The sequence below is a fragment of the Colobus angolensis genome, unplaced genomic scaffold (assembly GCF_000951035.1).
Source record: "Colobus angolensis palliatus isolate OR3802 unplaced genomic scaffold, Cang.pa_1.0 Scaffold127, whole genome shotgun sequence".
In the NCBI taxonomy this organism is placed as follows: domain Eukaryota; kingdom Metazoa; phylum Chordata; class Mammalia; order Primates; family Cercopithecidae; genus Colobus; species Colobus angolensis.
In genome coordinates this window covers 4,252,673-4,272,796 of record NW_012113919.1, presented here as the reverse complement: position 1 = coordinate 4,272,796, position 20,124 = coordinate 4,252,673, and positions in this window count along the sequence as shown.

The window sequence follows — 20,124 nt, the reverse complement described above, 5'->3', positions numbered from 1 at the left end:
GGATGGTCTCGATCTCCTGACCTCGTGATCCGCCCGTCTCGGCCTCCCAAAGTGCTGGGATTACAGGCTTGAGCCACCGCGCCCGGCGAACAGATGCTTTTTAAAGAAGACATATGTGTGGCCAAAAAGCATATGAAGAAAAGCTCAACATCACTGATCATTAGAGAAATACAAATCAAAACCACAATGAGATACCATCTCACACCTGTCAAAATGACTATTTTTAAAAAGTCAAAAAATAACAGATGCTGGGAAGGTTGTGGGGAAAAACAAATGCTCATAAACTGTTGGTGGGAGTTTAAATTAGTTCAACCATTGTGGAAAAGTGTGGTGATTCCTCAAAGTCCTAAAGGCAGAGATATCATTCGTCCCAGTGATCTTATTACTGGGTCTACACCTGAAATAATATTAATCATTCTATTATAAAGACTCCTCTTTTATCACCTTATACTTTTCAAAAGGTTAGTATAATTCTTATACAAATGTAAAGTAAGTATGCATCAAGTATTCTATTTAACTCTGTTAATGAGGGGAAAATAAAATGCTATGATCAATTTAAGAAGTTCTTGAGAAATTGTATAAATATATCTCAAAAAAAGCAAATATATAAATACAGACAGAGAGATATTTTACAAAAAGGGTTAGGCTAATATTGATTGGTTAGATAAAAAAGTGGATATGTCTTAATGCTTTACAAAAGAATAAATCTTAGAGGTTTTCTGTTTCTACGGACAGATGATTTGCATCTTCACCAGACAGATGTTTACAAGTTAAACTATGGCCCTACAGAGTTTTAAAAGAGGTAGGTGTGTTAGTCAGGGTTCTCTAGAGGGACAGAATTAATGGAATAGATATATGTGTATGTGTGAGTGCATGTGTGTGTATATATATAGAGAGAGATAGTTTATTAAGTATTAATTCATATGATCACAAGGTTCCACCATTATCAACATCCCCCACCAGAGAGGTACACGTGTTCCATTATACAATGATGGATGTACACTGTCAAATCATGACCACTCAAACCCATAGCTTATTTTAAAGTTCACTCTAGGTATTACACAATCTACAGGTTTGGACAAATACATAACAATATGTATTCATGTATATCATAAAAAGTATTTTCACATCCCTAAAGTCCGCCATTCTCTGCTTTTCAATCCCTCCTAATGCCCCCCCAAACCATAGCAAACACTGATCTTTTTACAGTCTTGTACTTTTGTCTTTTCCAAAATATTGTTTAGTTGGAGTTAGACAGTATGTAGCCTTTTCAGGTTGCCTTTTTACTCTTAGAAGTATGTATTTAAGCTTATTCCATGTCTTTTTTTGTGTGTCTTGATAGCTTTTTTCAGACCCTGAATAATATTTCATTGATTAGATGTACCATAGTTTATTTATCCATTCATCTACTAAAGGCCATCTTGGTTGTTTCCAAGTTTTTGCAATTATGAGTAAAGCTGCTACAAGTATCCCTACACAGGTTTTTGTGTGGACATGACTATTCAGCTTCTTTGGGTAAATACACGGGAGCACGATTGGTAAGAGTATGCTTGGTTTTATAAGAAACTGCTAATTGTTTTCCAAAATGGCTATACCATTATGTATTCCTGCCAGCCAGGGATGAGTGAGAGTTCCTGGTATTCTATCTACACCCCCTTCAGCATTTGGTGTTGTCAGTAGCTTCTCACTGTTCTCTTAATTTTCATTTCCCAGAAGACATTTGATGTGGAACGATTTTTCTATGTCTATTTACCATCTGTATAGTTTCATTAGTGATTTATCTCTTAAGGTCTTTGGCCCAGTTTGTATGTATTTATTTATTTAATTCATTTTTTTGGAGACAGAGTCTCCCTGTCATCTGAGCTGGAGCCAGTGGCCTGATCTCAGCTCACTGAAACCTCCGCCTTCTGGGTCCAATGGATTCTCCTGCCTCGGCCTCCTGGAGTAGCTGGGATTACAGGTGCACACTGCCACACACGACTAGCTTTTTGTGTTTTAGTAGAGACAGGGTTTCACCATGTTGCCCAGGGTCGTCTCGAACTCTGTAGCTCAGGTATTTCGTCCATCTTGGCCTCCCAAAGTTCTGGGATTACACACTTGTGCCGACCTGGTCCGATTTTTAAATGAGTCTTTCTTTTGTTATTATGTTTTAAGGGGTCTTTGTATATTTTGGACAATAGTTCTTTATTCATTGTATCTTTTGTGCACATTTTCTCCCAGTCCTGTGGCTTGTCTTCCCATTCTCTTCGCATTGTCTTCTGTAGAGCAGAAGGGTTTAATTTTAATTAAGTCTGGCTTGTCAGTTATTTATTTTATGTATTGTGCCTTTGGTATTATATCTAAAAAGTTATCATACACAAGGTCATTTAGGTTCTCTCTTATGTTATCTTCTAGGAGTTTTATAGGTTTTCATGTTACATGTAAGCCAATGATCACATTTGTGTTAGTTTTTGTGAAGGGTGTAAGCTGTGTCTATTTTTTTTTTTTTTTAAGATTGGGAACTACATTGATATTTCTTCATATCTGCCTAATTCGGACACAAAATTGTTGAATTAATTAGTCAGTAGAGTTATAGTCAATCGTGTATATATTAAAACATATCACAACCTTTAATCTTTATTAGTAAATGAGAAATGTTAAAAACATGCAAAACTATTTGTTGAAACTGGCTAGACTGAGAACAATATTGATAACAATGGGTTATCATAAGAATGCTGATAAACTCTTAATTATATACACTTAAGTATTAATACTTAAGTAATTAAGTATGCTTAAGTAAGTAATACTTCAGTAATTAAGTATACATACTTAATTATATACATTTTCCCATGAAGTCCATTTTTAATGCCTTGTCATTAAAATGGAATTCTCTAGTTTTGAATATATAGATTTCTCTTTTTTTTGATTTATTCTTTGCTCTTAGTTTCTTCTGTCAGATTTGCAACTGTTAAGTCTTACTATTCTATCACTTGATGTTTACATAAATTCTCCTTTCAAAATGTTTTTGTTAATAAAAGGCAATGTTTAGAAAGTCGATAAAAATTCTTAAGATAAAAATTACAATAGAATAAAAAGGTTTTGTTTGCTCTTAGGTGCTTGATGAACAAATAAATGGGACTTAGTTATTGCATATTTTAACAATTGTGTTCTATACTTCGAGTTTATGTGACAAATTTCTTGATTCCCAGATATAGCATACAGTGATTATACATAAATACATGTAATGGTATTAGCGACTGAGTTTCTGATAGATTATTTCACATAGAAACAAAATGAAATCATGTTTATTTAAGAAACATTGAAATGTCAGAAAACTGCTAAAAAGCACTGTGGTATCATAATTCTATTTTGAAATGGATCATAAATTAATTATTCATTTACAAAAAATTAAAAGTTGTGCATTTATTCAGATAATATTTCAATTTAAAATATTAGAATTTTTTCCAGATAGGGATATATATATATAGAGAGAGAGAGAGAGAGAGCAAGTAATTACAATTTGTTGAAAATAAACATTTTGCAATGTTATGTGAATGTAACATAGTTACGTAGTTAAAAATTCAAGTATTTGTAAAACGATTAGGGTCTTTTTTTTATTTCCAAAATGAATGCTGCATATTTTAGGTTATTATTTGGTAATTCTCCATACTACAAAAGCAATGGTGTTATTATCAAAGCAAGTTAAGTTGTAAATGAAATATAAGAATATTTTAACTTATTTAGAAAAAAATTAAAGTTTTACAACTAAAGAAATGTTATCATTTTATAATTACAACAGCTTTATTAAAAAAAAAAACATAGGAAGTGCTCAGTATTACTAGGAATTTTATGCAGGTTAACAACTTGCATCCTGATTTGCTCATAATTAAAGCATTCTTTAGGGACTTGAATGTGTATCTCTCTCCTAGAAAACAACACAAATTTTTGTCAGACTTTAAACTTTTAACGTTTAAACTTTATTAACAGGTTTTGGGTATGTGGGAAACAATCTGAGAATGACATTTAAAGCAAAATGGATTTTTTAAACATAGGACATAGATTTCAGTGTTGCTAACAATGGGACACCATTGTTTCAGTTTTCTTTGTCCTGTAGATAGCCATTTTTTCCCTGATCTTGTATATAGGTATGTATGTGTGTGTATATGTGTATATATGTAGGTATGTATTTATATATAATCTATGTATACATGTAGGAATATATCTAAATATAATATAAGTACATATCTACATAGATACATAGATACATGCATATATACATACATACATAGATATATACAGACATATATATGTCTACTTGTATATATGTAGGTATATATAAATAATCTATATATACAGGTATATAAGTGTGTGTGTATATATGCATACCTACATATATACAGATAAATATTAGACTGAGAAAAAAATCTGTTATTAAATGTAACTTTAAAAAGCCTACTGTAGGCATTTATTAATTTATTTGGAGGTTAGGATTTTAAGGAGACTTTATACATGAAACTATGAGCTTATAAGCTAATGAATATGCATATTTATCCCCATATTTCTTAATAGAAAATTCTATAGTTAAATTTAAAAGTCAAAATTGAATGTCGCCAATCAGAAAACCAAACAGATGTTTCAAAATATTTAGTTGCTTGGTACAATTAAACTGAAACATCTGGATTATTAAAAGGGTATTTTTTAATTGAAAGGACTACAAGTTTTAAAATAATTATATTATAATGACTTAATTTGCAGAACTAAATCTTAGCATCTTTTTCAGTTTAAATTAAAACTTGTTTCAACTTTTATTGTGTTCTGTATATCTAATAGTACCAAATCCACTATTATTGTGTTCAATGACAACTGCTCTTTAAAAATGTTTTTCTTTTAATGTAGGACACACTTAATTTAGTCCTTATAGAGGTAATTAAATTTAAGAATTTGTATTTTTAAAATTAAGATTATATATTTTAAAAAATATTTTATATTATTATCACTTCTTGTGATAACAATATGAATATAAATTACTGATTATCATACTGAATGAAAAACTAAGTTAAAATTAGATGTAATTTGCTCTGATACTTTTACATTAGACTTACTTTGACTTTTATATTAAACAATATGAAGTTTTTGGTAATTATTTGTAATCATTGGCTCAACTAGTAAAATTGTGACATTTAAAAACATGCTTACATATAAAAGCCTTCACAATATTTGAATAGCTCATATTCAAATAACAATTATATTCACATTTATTAAACACTCAACTTTGTGTCCTTATATTCTATCTTTTTATGGTCACTAATAAAATACCTAAATCTTAGAGTAATTAAAACAAAAAAAGCTGTCTTAGTATAGAAAATTATAAAGTTCATAATGTTAAAAAATATTACCTATCAACATGTGATTGTTGTAATGTAGGCAACATATAAATATTATGTAAATTATACATGTATAATTTTATGTCATAACAAGAATTTTATTTACTGTGTTCTAAACCAGAATATACCAAAATGTATCACAGAAACTATAACTTAAGTTCTGAGATAGATTAGATTATTATTTATCAAATACTCACTTCTCCCCCATATCTCCTTGGGAAAATAATACTCAACTCCTTTTTCACGGGGCTTTGGCTGCCTAGTGGACAAATTGTTTATCCTTATAGTTTGCCTAGGGCATAGCTATGTGACTGGTTTTGACAAATGTAACATTATATGATGTGATATAAGCAGAGGTTTCTATTGTGTTTCCATAGTTAAACTCATCCACTTATACTTCTATTATCACTGAGAGGGTGTTTCCTGGGTTTCTGCTGCTCCTTCAGCCTGATCCGCGAACAAACACAGTTGCAACAGACAGATTAGCCTTCAATGCCTGAATAGAAGCAAAGTCTCCAAGCTGAGCCTTAGTTAGATCAGCTGATCTGCAGTATGTCTATAAACTCATAAGCATGAGAAGAAATTCATACTGTTGAATGTTGTTCACTGTGGGAGCTGAATTGTTGCTTAGCATTTGTTTTTATCCAATACTTAATTGATATAGGTTGCTTTGATTTGTTTGTGTTTCTATAGTAATCCATGATCTTAGTATTACCTTTAATGGTTTTATGAACTGAAAGTAATGACAAATTAGTTCCAGCTGTTAATATAAACTATATATTTACCAAATGTTCCTCTGTTCTCTAAATCAATGTAGAACAAATTGAGGAATAGTTGATATAGAACAGGAGAGGTTGCATCAGGTATTTTATCTAGATATTCCAAAGAAAAAGAGAAAGCACTAATTCCATTCTGTATGTCAACATTTGATTTACTATTTTATGAATAAAGTTTCTAATTTACAAAGACCAAGTCTCTTCTATCATTTATTTCTTAAAATTTGGCCCAGCCTCAAGTGAAAAAATAATTTTTGCTGATATTCTGATTGATCTATGTTAAAGTCTGGCACCATAATCAAAGCACTGCAGGATAGCCAGGAACTTAGAAAAGCAAATTGACTGTTTTTGTGTAACTTCAGAATTTCTGGTAAATTATTTAATGTAGTATCAGCTCATAATTCATAGTACAGTATTAGGAAGACTCTAAATGTCTACACAGAGAAATTGGAACAATTTAAAAGGAAGTATTAAACTAATTTACTGACTTAAGAGATACAGTTTGGAAGTCTGCATTTCTATGCTTGTTTAATTTAAGTAAATAACATACTAAAAAGCAATTTCCCCAAAGAGTGCAAAAAGGCTACTGGTCCTATATAATAAGTAAAAAGGTATAGAGAAATTGACATTGTATTAGAGGAGGAAAATGAAGTTGCTTAAACTTAGAAGAGTGTCAAAGCTTCTTATCTTCTCACACTTCTAGCCAAATGAATTGTCCTCTGAATGTGTCTAAATACCCATTCAGTGCTTACAAATCTATCAAACTGAGCATTTGCTTAATTAATCAGCAAAGCAGGGGCAATAGGATTAAGAGGAAGAACTAGAGGAAGAGTAAAATATCTAGAGATTTAAAACACAAAAACAAAATAGGTGCTATTTCATTTATGGCATTTGTGCACTTTTTACATTTTTAAAATAAAATAATACATATTTTTAATGGTTAGCAGTAGATAATCATTGTTTTTACATAATGTTTTTATTACATGGAAGCACTACTACCAAAAACATAATACTCAAAGCAATGTAGAGATTCAGTGCAATCTCTGTCAATTGCAATCTCATTCTGCACAGAAATTTAAAAAAAAAAAAATCTAAAATTTATATGTAACCATACAGGTACAAAAAAACCCTGCATAGCCAAATCAATCTTGAGCATAAACAGTAAGTCTGAAGACATCACACTATGAATTTCAAGATGTATTTCAAGGATATAGTAACCCAAAGAGCATGGCACTGGCATACAAACAGACACATCGACCAAAGGAATAGGACAGAGAACCCAGAATAAACACACACATCTATAGTCCTGGGTAAAGAATAGTCTCTTAATAAACGGAGGTGGGAAAAATGGATATTCACATACAGAATGAAAATGGACACTTATCCCTTATATAAGAAGCAACTCAAATGAATTAAAGCTTTAAACAGAAGACATGAAACTATACATCTGCTAGAAAAAAAATAAGGTAAAAGCTCCAAGACATTGATCTGGGCAGTGATTTCTTGAATGTGACTGCAAAAGTACAGGCAACAAGAAGAAAAATAGATAAATGGGATTATATCAAACCTAAAAGCTTCTGCAGAGCAAAGGAAACAAAAGAATAAAAAGAAGTTGTGGGTTACACAAATTAAAGGGTAAATATTTGCAAAACATATATCTGATAAGGGACTGATATCCAAAAAGAAACCAAGAAAATCGAACTGCTTAATTAAGAAAACAGGTAACCCTATTTAAAAGTGTGCAAAGGACAGGAACATACATTTCTCAAAAGAAGACATATAAGTGGCCAACAGATATATTAGAAATGATCAACATCTCTAATCATCAGGGACATGTAAATTAAAATCACAAGGCAATATCACCTCACACCTGTTAAACTGGCTATTTTCAAAAAGATAAAAGACAAGTGTTGCTGAGGATATGGAGAACAGGGAAACTTTGTACGCTGTTAGCAGTATTGTAAATTAGTACAGCCATTTTGAAATACAGTGTGAAAGTTCCTCAAAACACTAAAATTAAAATTAGCATATGATTCAGCAATCCCACTTCTGGGTATATATCCAAAGGAACTGAAATCAATATGTCGAAGAGATGTCTGCACTCCTTGTTCTTTGCTGCATTATTCACAAAAGTCATGCTATGGAAACAGCCTAAGTGTTCACAAATGAATGAATAGATTTTAACACTGTGGTATGTATGCACAATGAAATACTATTCACCCTTTAAATAAAGAAAATTCTGTCACTTGCAACAACATGGATGAACTTAGAGGACATTATATTAAGTGAAATAAACCAGGCACAGAGAAACAAATAACATATGACCTCACTTAATATGCAGAATCAAAAAGAGTCAAGCTTATGAAAGTGTTGAGTAGGATGGTGGTTACCAGAAACTGGGCGAAGTGGGTAGATGCAGAAATGAGAGATATTGATCAATAGGTACAAAGTTTCCTTTTGGTAATCAAAATAAGTTCTGGTGTTTTATTATACAACACAATGACTATTACTAACAATAATGTATATTTCAAAATTGCTAAAGTGTATATTTTAAATGTTCTCACCACAAAGGAATCATGAATATTTGAGGTGATGCATCACTCAGTCTGATTTGATCATTACACAATGCATACATATATTGAAGCATCACATTGTACCACATAAATATATACAATTGTCATTTGTCAATTAAAATTAAATGAAAATTAAAAAATAAAAACATGATTGAGGAATCAGAAATCACACTTCTAGAAAATGAATTATCATTGTGTGGGAGAACATAGTTGGTCTAAGAGTACACTGATGTGTTTATTTGTGTGTATACTCTACACGTGTATTTGTGTGCTGTGTGTTTATAAAGTGCTGTCATAATTTCAGAATGCATAGTTAAGCCTACTAAATACAATGATGTTGTTTGCTTCAAAACTAGATTCTTTAGTGTGTGGGGTCAGCATTTCCAGAAGAATCCTAGGAGATAGATGGTTCCAGGAGCCACAGCATAGCTCCACAAGAACAGCAAACATTCTCTAAGGGGAACATGTGACACGCAGACCAACCTGCATGCCACCGCATCCCGCCCTTTGACACTGGATGAAAATGTTGGCTCAGGATCATATTATCTAAGATGCAGTATTCAAATGGTCTGTGTTTCTGTAACAGTTATTTACCTATATACCAGAGAAAGCCTTTTGAAATACACTAAAGAAAAGGTCCTTTAGAAAGTAAAGAGATGAAAAAAACTGGACAGACACTTTTAAGAAAAAAGAAAAACAGTGACTTCCTTGTTATGTGTACACAAGCTTGATTATATTATTTTATATGTAAGTAAAAGTAGCAGTCAATTAGTAGTAAACATTTTGTATTTATTATAAACTAGTGTTCTTTTGCAATAAGAATGGAGACTAATTTCTATGAGAAACGTTGCTATTCTTTAGGACTCGTGTGTGTGTGTGTGGGTGTACATGCATATGGAGTTTGCAGGTATGCGTGTGTATGCTAAATTTAAAATACATACTATACAACAAGAAAGAAAAACTTTGGTATTAATTTCACACTGGAAATTACAAAAATAAAGTCAATGTACCAGAATATGGGTTGCAAAAAAATATGTGCTGGTCTCTGAAGGCCCTCTGGGATATTTTGTACCTGTCTCTTTTCTGGCCCCCTCTCTCTTCAGTCTTGAGGTTGGTGGGACCATCCTGTTATGACTAGCCTAGTAGGGTCACACCTTTCCTTTGTGGCTTCCTTATCCCATTCTAGCTAATGTATTGAGTTTATTCATTATACTCTCCTCAAGTAACTCAATTCAAATGTGGATACTGAGCTATAAACTATGATAATTTTCCCAAGAAAAAGACCAATTTATATTATTTTTACTACCTTCAACTTGGATATCTATTCTTTAAATATAAAAGCAAAAAAGATTTTTGTAGATCCCTCAAATTATTGAAAGTTAATGTTGCACTAAAGAAAACGCTTTATTTCAAAGAACTCTGGTATAAAATATAGATCATAAATATGATAGATATATAGATATTTTATATCCATGTAATATATATTTCATTTTTACATGGATATTTTATTTAAATATAGATATATTTTAAATATGTGTATAAATATATACACATTCACAAACCATGTGATATCTATATACAGATATACATACAAATATGTATACTACTGTTTGCAAGTAATTGATTTCTTATATTTGACAATCTATACAATATACTTTTGAAAAATGGATGAATAAACATTTTATTGATTCGATATTTGTAAAATTAAGTTGCTTTTTTCACAAAATTCTCATTCTTTACTTTGTAAAATAGATCTAATATTTATATCTATCATAAGGCTAATTGTCAGTATTATTGTTATGATTATGAAAATGCAGTGTTAGTTACTTTTATTCCTGAATCTAATTCACATGTAAGATAATAGAGAAAATTTGCAAATCTGTCTGATGCTGTTATTTACACTGCTCTAGCTCTTTTTCCTTGTTCTTATCTTCTTCCTCTCCCTTCATTTTCCTGTTTATCCTCACTCCCGTCTGCTGTCTCTCCTTCTTCTGTTACTACTGCTGCACCTTCACTGGCTGCTGCTCTTTGAGCTTCTCCTTCACATTGCTCTTTCCCCTCTCCACTTTTCACTGTCTCCTATTTCTCCTTTCTTCTTTATCTTCTGCCATTCCCCTTTTTCTCTTGTCCTCCTTTTCTTCTTCTCTTCCTCTTCCCCTTCCTTCTCTGCCTCTTCACCTTTTTCCTCCTCCTCTTTTTTCTTCTTCTTATAACCATCTATATATCTTATTTATGTGGTAAATATTATTATGTAACATCTATAGGCAAATCTTATTTTATGTCTTAGACTTCTGTATAACTCAAAACTGTCATCTTGTCTTTACAAAAGATCAAATGTGGTGGATTCAGCAAATATTTTTCCAACCTCCTGCTATTTTAGATTAGTTGTCTTGATTATTTTACTCTTTGTTCCTACATCATTTGTCTTAGTGTTCTTGAAGTAGCCAGATTGTCTAGAAATCAGAAAAAGTAGTCAAGGCTGTAAGGTTTTAATTCTTATTATCAAGGCTATGCAAAATTATAATTTTAAATTTAAAATGTCAATATTTATTATATTACAGAGAATCTTTTGGGATTATTGGCGAGAGCTGACAATAGATTTGATGCCCTCTTTAAATGTGTAGAAAACAAAGAATTGAAAATTACCTATCTTAAAAGTGGAATTGTGTTTTCCACTTTTAATTCCTCCCAAAATTTATGTGTTAAAATCCAAATCCCCAAATGAAAACTTGTTGGAGGTGGTACCTTTGGGAGGTAATTAGTTCCAGAGAACAGGGCACTCATAAACTGGTTAGTGCCCTTATACTGAGGCCTGAGGAAGCTTATTTGACCCTTTCACTAAGTGAGGACACAGGGAGAAGCCAGTAGTTCGCAACCAAAAGGGGTCTCCAACCAGAAAGTGACCACACACCCTGACTTGGCACCCTAATCTTGGATTTGTAGGTTCTAGAACTGTGAGAAAGAAATTTCTGCTGTTTAGAACTACTCATTTTAGTGCATTTTGTTATAGCAACCTGAAGGCATAAGACAAATTGTTATGAAGTCTTTAGAATTATTGTCTTTAGAATTACTTACTATTTTACCATCAGTATCAATAGCAAAGTGTCATTTTAGTTTGGTATCTTCAAAGGGTTCTCTTATTTTTTAAATTTTTATTTTGTTCTGCTTTTTTGTATATTTGTTTGTTGCTTCATTTTCACTCCAGAATACAGCACGACGATAAGATTAAGGATATGTGAGGAGCCTGCCTTTCTTTTATGAAATGGAAATACGGCAATTTTGAAAGAAAAAGTAGGAAAGGGAACACTGAACCTTCTTAAAACAGCAATTTCATGCAGAATGATTTTAAAAGAATACACACATGAAGTCAATGTAATTAAAATTATCCACAAACATGTTTCCCTTGAACACTTTTTGGGTAACCCAACAGTCATCTCTTTAGTTTGCAAACCACTCCTTCAAAAGACCCAGAGGACAGGCCATTATGAAAAGCATTCTATTCACCACCGATAACACTAGAATTTCCAATACCCCAGGTTGTTGATACACTTAGATTCTATTCTGCACACTTAATGTATCTTAATTCTCTACTTTTTCCCATCCTTTAAAACCATTATTTGTGCACTGTCTCTAACTGACAAGCTGCCATTAGCAATGTCCCTCTATATATCCTCAACTGTCCTGTGAACATTCCCCTTAATCCTGCCTGAGCTGACATCTGACAGATCCCTGAAGACAGGGTCTATTTGGCAGGCTTCCCAACTGGAAGCTGTTTATATTCTTTCACGTCACCTGTGTTAAGGGCTGTGTTAAAACATGGCAATTGCCTTCTTTCTTCCTATTACAGGTTCCAAACAATTTCTCACTACCCCGCTTAAAAGTCTAGCTCTTTATATTTTTTAACAATTATTTGTATTTATGTTGACCACCACTTCACTGCCTCACTTCATCGTTTGTATTAGCAGAGTGGCCTGTACTGTCCCAATCCCTGAAATTGGGATAAATACTGGCTCAGCTTTGCTAATCAGGAACTGTGCCATAGACTTTGCTTAAAGGCAGGAAGAGGTATTGGCAGACCCACAATTCCAACTTCCAACATGTTCTCTTTTTGACTAAAACTGTAAGCCAATATCTGGCTTTGTCTCTCTAGCTTGGAACAGAAGTAGGTACTAGTCATGTAATGCTCAAAAACTGGTTTTCCTCTTTGCTTCCTGGAACTAGTGGTGCTGACCTTAGCCTCCACATCACCAGCAGTGGCTTCACTTTCTGGCCTGTTTATATGGAACCATGTCTGGCTCCAAAACATATTTTATCCAAATATGTCTTAAGCCACTTTTGACCTGAGTTATCTCAGAATTTTCCTTTCTTCTCTTAGAATTTAGTTCTTTTACATATTTATGCTCTGATATGAGTTACAAACTCCCAGTTATAATCATTCTCACTTTAGTTTTGCCATCCAGAATCCCTCCATCACTCACACATATAGTATCCGCCTATCACTTAAAACATTTATTTATATCAATATTTAGATATTATCTATCTACACATCAATAATGGATGACATAAGATAGATCCATAGATAGAAACAGATAGATGAGAGAGAGAGAGAGAAACATCAAAGTGTCTAGCTCCTGGAAATGTGGACAAATATCCTGCCTGAACAAGATTACAGTCCATTAAGAAGAACCTGAAATTAAAATATTTTTACAAGTGTCATAGTTTCACCTTGCTAATCAGAAAATACAAGACAGTTATGGAGACATATGAGGAATTTTACTTACTTTAAGGAATCCATGTTTTTTTTTTATTTTTTATTTTTATTTTTATTTTTTTTTGAGACGGAGTCTCTGTCGCCCAGGCTGGAGGGCAGTGGTGCAATCTTGGCTCATTGCAAGCTCCGCCTCCCGGGTTCACGCCATTCTCCTGCCTCAGCCTCCCCAGCAGCTGGGACTACAGGCGCCGGCCACCAGGCCGGCTAATTTTTGTATTTTTAGTAGAGACGGGGTTTCACCGTATTAGCCAGGATGGTCTCGATCTGCTAACCTTGTGATCCGCCCGCTTCAGCCTCCCAAAGTGCTGGGATTACAGGCATGAGCCACCGTGCCCGGCGGAATCCATGATTTTTAAAGTGATTTATAATCTTATATCTGAAATACAAGTGGAAGAAAGATGAGAGGTTGAAGTGAAATTGTCCCCAGCTAAAAACAATACACAAAGACTTTCTGAATTAACTGACTCCTTTGCAGTCACCAAACCTACAAATAATTCTGTATTCTGAGAAAGCTAATGGGGAAATTAGTTTAGGGGCTTTTTACATTAAGCATCTAACATGTACTTAGTATAAAATAATTTCATAATGTTCTTAAGAAAAAAATTAGTTGAAGTAGATATCAGAGTTGCATTTAAGTGATCTTATTAACTATTTCTCCTTATGTTCTTAATATATAGTTAATTGCAAGTCTATTCTTATTTCTCCTAGTTTTTCATATGGACTACAGAAGTGAACTGATCTCTAACATGAAAACCATATTTAATAACAGAAAAGCATGCTCAGATGTATTTTAATTACCGACAGTCTTTCTCAATGATAATTCTTTATAGCAAATTTGAGTACATAAAATTCCAAAGGAGTTAACGTAAGTAAAAATAAAACAGAAGATAATGTCAATCTACTGATAAACAGCTGGAAGCATAAACTCTATTGATTGCATTGTTAATGCCATTTGTTTAATCATAACTTTTCAGAATTTTACCGAATTTCTACTTGAAGATGAACATGTAAGCATAATGTTGTGAAGATAAATTACAAAGTTTGAAAATTGTGACAGTTCTAACTCTAGAATAGAAAGGCAGAAAATGTAGTTAGTGAAGAGAAAATTAAACAAAAGAAACTTCTCTTTCAAAACATAGGCAAAATTCAAATGCACAAGTGCAAAGAAATAGTCCTGAGTTATCAGAAACAAGATGAATAGAGAGGAAAAAGTTCCATCAAAACACATTTTGAAGTGATATTCCTTTTTTTGTAAGAAATTCTGCAAAATTGGCAATTAGCAACTCTTGTTTATTGTGCAACTGGAATTCTATTTTAGTCATGTTTGGAAGAAAGCCCAAAACTGAAATTGCATAGTTAAGAGTCTTTAAAAGAAGACCAAGATATTTTGATAACCCTAAAAAAGCATATGTTATGATTCAGATGACTGGGTTAAATGGCTTTTTATGTAAAAGGTTTATGGAAACAAGAATAAATGTTCCACACAATAACAGCCAAAGGGCAGATGGCGGACAATGGTGTCTAGAGAAAGGATAATTGGAATTATGGAACACAATTTATATGTCTTGCAATTGGCAAGGAACATTTTCTTAATTTTCCACATGTACACTCCATGTTTACAAAGACAGGAGGAACACATTTAAATGAATAACACAAGAATTAATTTATTGTAATTGCCTGAAAGTATTTTATCTAAAGCACAGGCTTAGTCTGAATAATAGCCCTTTATGTCTGTTTTTGTCTTCCAGGGTTTCAAAATTTTCCTTCCCTGAAATCTACCAGAGTCAGAAAATAAGCTAATATCAAAATCTATGTGTTTTTAATTTTTGGCTTGAGGAAAAATGCTATGTAGCTTTTATGGTATTTTACTACTTTATGTGCATAACTGGTCATATTTATCCCCAACTCCATCTTATTTATACTGCATTTAAACATTTCTATTTTTATTCAACCAAAAAGATACCTCTTGGAATCACAGAACATTTACATGACATTTTCTGGTATTTTTAGTTTTGTCTGGATTGAATTCACCAATTACCCAGTAACGCAAACTTAAAAAGCATATTTTTCTAATAAATGTTACAATGAAACAGTAGGTTGTGCTTTCCTTAAGCCCAAGGGCAAGGAGAAAAAAGTGATACACATGTATGTTTACCTAACTTTTTTTGATACAACCATCCTTATTGTATTATACTGTGGAAATAATCCACTTAACAAGATATATTCATAGAAGTGTATGGCTCCTTACTCTAACAATATAAATGACATTCTTCTTCCCCCTACTGCTTCATTTTTGTTTCTATTGTTTTAGATTTTTATTTTATACAAATAGAGTTTTAGTTTTCGATTAATAGCAATTTATCCTCTTAATTGAAAATTTGAAAAATACCAAAGATTATCAAAAAGGAAAACAAACAAAAAACCTAAAAGGCATCAGTAATATCTAGCACCATATGAAGATAACCACTGCTAATTTAGGTAGACTTTATAATTTAAAAACTAAATTTGAACAAATGTTAAATGTACAGTTCCATTAACTTTTCCAAAATGACCTCATCTTTGACACCACATCTTGATCATGATATACGATATCAACATTCAAAACCTCTTTGGGAATCCATGCTAATTAGTACTGCATCTGAGAATAAGCAATATTCTAGCTTCTAAGCCCTACACAGATATTTTTAAATTTATATAAATGAAATCACACTCCATTTTCATGCCTGGATTCTTTTGACATTTCTATTTTTTTTTTTTAATATTCATCCATCTATTGTGAGTAGTTGCAGTTTGTGACTTGATTCCATAATATGAAATTACTTAATTAATAAACATTTAGGTTGCTTTTAACATTTGCCCCTTATGAATTATGCTGCTATAAACATGTTTCTGCATGTCTGTTGGCAAACATATACACATTCCTTTAGGGACAATATGTAGATAAATTATAAATTATGTCTATGTTTAATTTTTTAAAAGATACTGTCAAATAATTTTCCAAAGTATTTGTGCCAATTTATACTCTCACCGACGTGTAAGAGGATTCCGGCTGCTTTATACCTTTATCAAAACTCAGTATCATCTGTCTTCCAATTTGGCCGTAGGTGGTATCTACATGTGTTTTCAATTTATGTAGTTTTTCTTATTGAGGACAAATTGGATAACCACATTTTTATATGGCTATTTATCCAGCACTGTTTATTAAAAGTGTCTTTGTTTACTCACTGTCTTTTAAGGTAATTTTGTAATATCAAGTGCCCTGACAGGTGTGGGTCTGTTTTGGAATTTAAAAGAGTATATTACTTCTTTCCTGTATAGTTTTTTTTTTTTGAGACGGAGTCTCGCTCTGTCGCCCAGGCTGGAGTGCAGTGGCCAGATCGCAGCTCACTGCAAGCTCTGCCTCCCGGGTTTACGCCATTCTCCCGCCTCAGCCTCCCAAGTAGCTGGGACTACAGGCACCCGCCACCTCGCCCGGCTAGTTTTTTGTATTTTTTAGTAGAGACGGGGTTTCACCGTGTTAGCCAGGATGGTCTCGATCTCCTGACCTCGTGATCCACCCATCTCGGCCTCCCAAAGTGCTGGGATTACAGGCTTGTAGCAATTCTTGATACCTTGTAGTTTAGGTACTCCAGTGAACACTGTGCTCTTATTTTTTTTTTAGTCCTTTGATTTCTGTGAAATTTTAATAACTTTCTCAACTCCTATTTTTTTATTTCAGCTTTTATTTTAGACACAGATGGTATATATTCGGGTATATTACATATGTATATTGCACCCAGGTAATGAGCATAATACCCATTAGGCAGTTTTTCATCCCATTATCCCCTCTCTATCTCCCCAATCGAGTAGTCCACAGTGACTGTTGTTTCCATGTTTACATCTATGTGTGCTGAATGTTTAGTTCCCATTTATAAGTGAGGGTGTGTGTTATTGGCTTTCTGTTCCTATGTTAATTTGCTTAGGATAATGGCCTCCAGTTGCCTCTATGTTGCTGTGAATAACATGATTTCATCTTTTTATGGCTGCATGATGTTCCATGGTGTATAGGTAGAACATTTTCTTTATTTGATCTACTATTGATAAGTATCTAGGTTGATTCCATGTCTATGCTATTGTGAACAATGCTGCAATGAACTTAGGAATGCCATCTGTCTTTTTGGTATGGTGATCTATTTTCTTTTGGGTACACACACAGTAATGGTATTGTTGGGTTGAATGGTAGTTCTGTTGTAAGTTCTTTGAGAAATCTCCAAACTGCTTTTTACAGTGTCTGAACTAATTCACATTTCCACCATCAGTGTATAAGCATTCATTTTTCTCCATACCCTTGCCAGGATCTGTTGTATTTTGACTTTCTAATAAAAGTCATTCTGATTTGTGTGAGATGGTATCTCATTGTACTTTTGATTTACATTTCTCTGATGATTAGTGATGTACATCATTGTTTTCAAATATTTGTTGGTTACTTGCATGTCCTCTTTTGAAAAGTGTCTGTTCATGCCTTTTGCCCATTCTTCAGTGGTGTTATTTGTTTTTTGCATGTTCAATCTTATAGATTCTGAGTATTAGACCAATTAGACCGTTGTCAGATCCACAGCTTGAAAATATTTTCCCCATTAGTTAGGTGATCTGTTTACTCTGTTGATAGTTTATTTTGCTATGCAAATCTCTTTAGTTTAATTAAGGTCTATATGTATGTTTGTTGCAATTGCTTTTAGGGACTTAGCCAAAAATTATTTTCCAAGGCTGATGTCGAGAAGTGTATTTCCTAAATTTTCTTCTAAGATTCTTATACTTTGAGGTCTGACATTTAAATCTTCAATCTTTAAATCTTCACTCCATCCTGAGTTAATGTTTATGTATGGTGAAAGGTAAAGATCAAATTTTAGTCTTCTGCATTTTGCTAGCTAGATGATTCCAGCACCATTTATTGAATAGTGAGCCCTTTTCCTATTTTTTTTTTGTTGGTCCAATTTAATATCAGATGGTTGTAGGTGTGTAGTATTATTTTTGAGTTCTCTATTGTGTTCCATTTGTCTATGTGTTTATTTTTGTTCCAGTAACATTCTCTTTTAATTACTGCAGCCTTGTGGTATAGTTTGAAGTTAGATAATGTGATAGTTTTGTCTTTGTTCTTTTTGCTTAGAATTACTTTGGCTATTCAGGCTCTTTTTTGGTTTCATATCAACTTTACAATAGTTTTTTTATTCCTAATTCTGGGAAGAATGACATTGGTAATTTGATAGGAAGATCATTGAATCTGTGAGTCGTTTTGCGCAGTATGACCATTTCAACGATATTGATTTTTCTAATCCATGAGTTTTGAATGTTTTTTCCATATATTTGTACCATCTCTGATTTCTTCAGCATTGTTTTATAGTTCTCCTTGTAAAGATCTCTTATCTCCATGGTTAGCTGTATTCCTAGATATTTCATTTTCTTCATAGCTATTGAAAATGGATTTGTGTTCTTGCTTTGACTCTCAGTCTGGATGCTTTTGGGGTATAGAAATGCTACTATATTTTGTACATTGATTTTTTTATCCTGAAATGTTACTAAAATTTTTTATCAGTTCTAGTTGCCTTTTCGTGGGGTCTTGAGCGTTTTCTAGGTATAGAATCATATTGTCAGTGAAGAAAGATAGTTTGACTTCTTCTTTTTTTTATTTGGATGCCTTTATTTATTTATTTTTTCTCTTGTCTGATTTATCTGGCTAAGACTTGCAGTATTACGTTGAGTAGGAGTGGTGAAAGTGGATATCTTTGTCTTGTTCCAGTTCTCAAGAGAAATGGTTCCAGATTTTGCCCATTTAGTATGATGTTGGCTGTGGGGATGTCATAGATGGCTCTTATTATTTTGAGGTATGTTTCTTCATCCATTAAGAGTTTGTTATATAGGGATGTGAGATTTTCTTGAAAGTTTTTACTGTGTCTGTTGAGATGACATTATTTTCATTGTTTTTGATTGTTTATACAGTGAATCACTTTATTGATTTGCATATACTGAAGATGTTTATTAACATGGGTATAGATCACTTCCAGTCAATTAGGATCTACCAAATCAAGGCAGATGTATAGACTAAATACACCATAGTCATTGATATGGTTTGGATCTGTGTCCCTGCCAAAATGTCATGTTGAATTGTAATCCCCAATGTTGGAGGTGGGGCCTGGTTGGAGGTGAATTCAACCATGGGGGCAGTTTCGCAGTTTCTCATGGTTCAACACCATCCAGACTTGATACTGTCATCGAGATAATGAGTTCTTGTGAGATCTGGTTGTTTAAAAGTGTAGGGCACCTCTTCTCTGTTTTAACCTCCTGCTCTGGCCATGTGAAGTGCTTGCTTCCCCTTCAACTTCCGCCATAATTGGAAGCTTCCTGAGGTCAAACAGATGCTGTCATGCTTCTTGTACAGCCTGCAGAATGGTGGAATAAGTAAACATCTTTTCTTCATAAATTGCCAAGTCTCAGATATTTCATTACAGTGGTGCAAAAACAGACTAATACAGTCATCTTCTAGTTTACCACAGTCCTTAAACAATGTCCTCCAAAGTCTGAAATTGAATCCAATTGTGATATTGATAGCTCACCCTTAACTGATACTACACTTATATTGTAGGTTGTCTCAATGCCAAAAGGGT